The 5652-nt window shown below is 38.7% G+C and overlaps 1 pseudogene; it reads right to left on the bottom strand.

Moving 5' to 3' along the window:
- Positions 1 to 4509, bottom strand: LOC115956649 (annotated as a pseudogene).
- Positions 4510 to 5652: the final 1143 nt, after the last annotated feature.

Raw genomic sequence — 5652 nt, forward strand, 5'->3', positions numbered from 1 at the left:
TCAGACCATGCTGGTTGCGAATTTGCATGCATTAGCCTCTTCAAATGCTTTGATGACATGGACTAAGCCTTGATTATTATTTGAGCCCATCTTGGTCTTTTTAGAATCAGCCCAATTCTCTTGGACTAGCCCATTTAGTGCTTCCTTGAAACGTTTGGCTCTAAGTCTTGTAATTGGGCCACTAGAAAATGACAAAGGGTCTTGTGCAAATTCAGCTCCATTTCCACTTGTATGATTAGCATGTCTAGCTCCTTGGTGTGCATCATTCTCCCCCTCTTGAGAAGGATTTTTCCTCAAATCATCACCTATATCAAAAGGAGACAAATCAGTAACATTAAAGCTTGCACTGACACCATACTCACCGGGTAAGTCTAGCTTGTAGGCATTATCATTGATGCGCTCCACTACTTGAAATGGTCCATCACCCCGAGGTAGGAGTTTTGAATGCCGTTTCTCTGGAAAATGTTCCTTCCTTAAGTGCAACCAAACCCAGTCTCCTGGTTCAAACACTACCTTCTTGCGTCCCTTGTTGGCTTGATGGACATATTGTTGAGTCCTCATTTCAATGTTCAGCCGTGCCTTTTCATGAATCATCTTTACAAATTCTTCTTTCTTTTTGCCATCTAAGTTCACACGTTCACTCAAAGGTAAAGAAGTTAAATCCAAAGGTGACAATGGGTTAAAACCATAAACAATTTCAAATGGTGAAAACTTAGATGCAGAATGTATACTTCTATTGTAAGCAAATTCAACATGTGGCAAACAATCTTCCCAGGTTTTCAAGTTCTTTTTAATGATAACACGCAACAAGGAAGACAAAGTTCTATTTACTACTTCAGTTTGACCATCCGTTTGTGGATGACAAGTAGTAGAAAACAACAACTTGGTTTCCAACTTTTCCCACAAAGTCTTCCAAAAGTAACTAAAAAACTTTGCATCCCTATCAGAAACAATGGTCCTAGGCATATCATGTAGCCTAACAATTTCTTTGAAGAATAAATCAGCTATATGTGATGCATCATTAGTTTTGTGACATGCAATGAAGTGTGCCATATTGGAAAATCTATCTACCACCACAAAAACTGAATCTCTCCCCCTCTTAGTCCTAGGTAAACCTAAAACAAAATCCATAGAAATATCAATCCAAGGTTCACTAGGTATTGGCAAAGGGGTGTACAAACCATGGGGTTTCAACTTAGACTTAGCCTGTTTACACGTGATACACGTCTCACAGATTCTTTCCACATCACGTTTCATATGAGGCCAAAAAAAATGATCATGCAAAATTCCTAAAGTCTTAGCTACACCAAAGTGACCCATCAAACCACCACCATGAGCTTCTCTCACAAGCAATTCACGCAAAGAACACATAGGCACACATAGTTTATTTTCCCGAAACAAAAATCCATCATGCCTATAAAACTTACCAAATGCTACCTTTTCACATGCATTGAACACATCACAAAAATCAAAATCTTGTGCATACAAATCCTTAATGTATTCAAAGCCAAGCATTTTTGTATCTAAAATGGAAAGTAAAGCATACCTTCAGGACAATGCATCAGCCACCACATTTTCCTTACCTTGCTTGTATCTGATCACATAAGGAAATGTTCCAACGAATTCCACCCACTTGGCATGGCGTTTGTTCAACCTTTGCTGTCCTTTCAAATGCTTCAAAGATTCATGATCTGTGTGAATCACAAATTCCTTTGGCCATAGATAGTGTTGCCAATTTTCCAAAGCCCTTACCAAGGCATACATCTCCTTATCATAAGTGGGGTAATTTAGGGCTGCCCCACCCAACTTTTCACTGAAATAAGCAACTGGACGGCCTTCTTGCATCAAAATAGCTCCAATACCTATTCCTGAAGCATCAAACTCAATTTCAAAAGTTTTAGCAAAGTTAGGTAAAACAAGCAAATGTGCATTAGTTAACTTTTCTTTGAGCTGATTAAATGCATTTTCTTGTTCTTTCCCTCACTTAAACGACACATTTTTCTTGATGACTTCAGTGAGAGGGGCGGCTAAGCTACTAAAATCATGCACAAATCGTCTATAGAAGCTAGCTAAGCCGTGGAAACTCCTCACTTGGCTGATTGTTGTAGGCGTTGGCCACTCTTGGATTGCCTTCACCTTTTCCTCGTCCACCTCAATTCCTCCTTTACTAACCACAAAACCAAGAAACAAAAGCTTATCCGTACAAAAGGTGCACTTTTTGAGGTTAGCAAACAACCTTTCTTTCCTTAGAATTTCCAAAACAGATTTCAAATGCATTACATGTTCTTCCAAATTTTTGCTATAAATTAGGATATCATCAAAATACACAGCTACAAATCTGCCAATAAATGCACGCAAAACATGGTTCATCAAACGCATAAATGTGCTCGGAGCATTAGTTAAACCGAAAGGCATTACTAACCACTCATACAAACCATATTTAGTCTTAAAACAATTTTCCATTCATCACCTTCCTTCATCCTAATCTGGTGATATCCACTTTTAAGATCAATTTTTGTAAAGACACGAGAACCATGTAATTCATCCATCATATCATCTAATCTAGGAATAGGATGACGATATTTTACCGTTATGTTGTTGATGGCTCAGAAATCGACACACATCCTCCATGTTCCATCCTTCTTAGGAACTAATAACACCGGAACTGCACAAGGACTCATGCTTTCTCGCACATACCCCTTTTCCAATAATTCACCTACTTGCCTCTGAAGTTCCTTGGTCTCTTCGGGATTACTCCTATGAGCAGGTCGGTTTGGAATTGATGCACCAAGTATGAAATCAATTTGATGTTCAATCCCTCGAATTGGAGGTAAACCATGAGGTACCTCTTCGGGAAGGACATCTTCAAACTCCAGCAAAAGAGAAACAATATTGCTCGGTAATGCACCAACGAGATCATTAGTACATAAAAGAGCCTCCTTGTACATGAGTACAATAAGGGGTTGGTGTGAAAATAATGCTCTCTTGATCTCACTTTTTTTGCAATGTAATTGAATTTTTCCTCTCTTGCTCTTATTATGGCCAAATCCCTCTCTTTTTCTTTTTCACTCAGATTATTGTTTTTCTCTCCTTTTTTTTTTTTTTTTACTCTCTTTTTTTTCAATTTCGGCCTTCCTTTCTTTTTTTTTTTTTTTTCATTTGATTTTTGTAACTTCAATTGGTCCTCCCTGACCTGTTTTGGAGTTAATGGCACAAGAGTAATAGGTTGCCCTTTAAGAGTGAAAGAATACTTATTTGTGAATCCATCATGCGTAACCTTCTGATCATACTGCCACGGTCTTCCCAACAATAAATGGCATGCATGCATGGGAACCACATCACATAGCACCCCATCCTCATATTTACCAATGGATAATGCCACCAACACTTGTCTTGTCACCTTGATTTCGCCACATTCATTCAGCCACTGAAGTCAGTAAGGTTGAGGATGTTTCAAGGTAGTTAAGGCCAATTTTTCCACCAAATAAGTGCTGGCTACGTTTGTGCAACTCGCCCCATTAATAATGACACTGCAAACTTTGTTATTTACAAAGCACCGAGTATGAAACAAGTTCTCCCTTTGATTACTTTCTTCCTCCTTAACCTGCACATTGAGAACTCGCCTTGCTACCAATAAATCTCCAACCACAGCATTTTGCTCATCATCGGCATCCTCCAAAGATGGCATGTCATCATCATCTATTTCTTCCTCATTCTCCGACTCAAGCTCTCCTTGAGCATTTATCACCATCACCCTTTTGTTTACACACTGGCTGGCTATGTGTCCCGCCCTTGACATTTAAAACACTTAATATCACGTGTTTTAGAACTCGAAGCCTCAGTGTTACCTAAAGTGGTCTTTGAGTTGGCACTCTTAGATGGTTCAAATTTTGGCTTATTTTGTAACTGCTCATCCCTTTTTGGAGCTGTCTTCCATGGACTGGTGGTAACCATAGGTTGTCCCCTCCTAGCCAATCCCTTTCGTTTGAATTGTTCCTCCACCTTTATGGCTTGATGCACCATATCCGTCAATTCAACATAGTGCTGCATCTCAACTATATTCGCAATCTCACGATTTAAACCGTGCAAGAACCTAGCCATGGTGGCTTCCATGGCCCGGATCATAGGTACCTCCATCTCCTTGTAATACTCATCCACACTCTTGGAACCTTGAGTTAACCTCTGCAACTTTTGATACAATCCCCTATAATAGTGATTGGGTACAAAACGCCTCCTCATAAGCATTTTCATCTCCTCCTAAGTGTCCACGGGTGGTTCTCTATTCCTCCTCCTATTAATCAATAATTGATCCCACCAAACAATGGCATAATCAGTAAATTCAATTGCAGCCAACTTAACCTTCTTTATCTCCGAATAGTTGTGACAATCAAACACCATCTCCATTTTAGTTTCCCACTCCAAATAAACTTCAGGATCATTTTTACCTTGAAAAGATGGGATTTTAATCTTTATGTTTCCTAAATCATTATTCCTCCTAGGCCTACCCATCCTTGCTTCTCTATTCCCATACCCATGCTTAAACCTGCCTCGATTCACATATGGCCCATCAACCTCTTCCGACTCCGCCTCTTCCTCAACATTCCGCTATGGAACATGCCCACCTTGCTGCCTATTGGGGTTGTCATGTTGCTGGCCCCTAGGAGTTCCCACTTCTACCCTATCCAACCTCTCATGAATAGGTTCTAATTCAGTCCTCAACATACGCCTCATCTCCTCTAACATCGCTTGCATTTGGAGGGTCTGATCCATTGGTGGTCGAAGTCCTTCGGTTGTGTCTTCTTCTTGATTATTGGACATATTTAAAATCTGCAAAACAAAGTTAGAATCCTCACAAGCCCTCCCTTACGTGTTTCAATCAAGAATTGATACACTCGCACTCGTGTTTTCACTCTAAATGGCTTTTATCCTCTTATGGTCTCACACACTCTTGCCTTTTTCCACTCTTTTGTGTCTTCTTTAGTTCTTAATTGAACTTCAATTTCAAAATAAACTAGCAGCAATTCAAAATGAGAAACAACCAAAACTCATCAACAAGGTCAAGAACTTGAATAAGGTGAGAAACAAGATTGAAATGAAGAAATTTTCTTACTGAAAATGATATGATTGAAAAATTTTCCTCTTCGTGTACTGAGAAATCTTTTTTTTTTTTTTTTTTTTTTGAGCAAGGAACAAGAAATAGAATGAAAATAAAAGATAGTCAAACTTATCTTAGAACCAAAGCTCTGATACCAAAATGATATGAACTTCACCAACAATTGTGATGAAACCCGATAACAATGATGGTTTGGAACCCCAAGATCATGTAGACAAGATTTGTTGAGCCTTGACACGTCACTTAACCAGATGAAAACCAAGACTATGATAGAATTGAAACGCCACTCCAAGAATTCCTAAGAATCTCTCAAGAATCAAAGGTGATAAGTTTGGTTGTTTGAACGCCACAAGATTATCTTGATAAGTTCAAGAGTTCTTTTAAGAACCAAGAGGATCACAAGACTCACAAGGAGAATAATTTTCTGATTACCAATCTGTCTTTTTTTTTTTTTTTTTTTTTTTTAAAATTCGTACTACCAGATATATACTTGGAACAACCCTCCAAGAATAGGTAAAAATCATAATTACAACTTCAAA

Source organism: Quercus lobata, chromosome 8, assembly GCF_001633185.2.
Source record: "Quercus lobata isolate SW786 chromosome 8, ValleyOak3.0 Primary Assembly, whole genome shotgun sequence".
Taxonomy (NCBI): domain Eukaryota; kingdom Viridiplantae; phylum Streptophyta; class Magnoliopsida; order Fagales; family Fagaceae; genus Quercus; species Quercus lobata.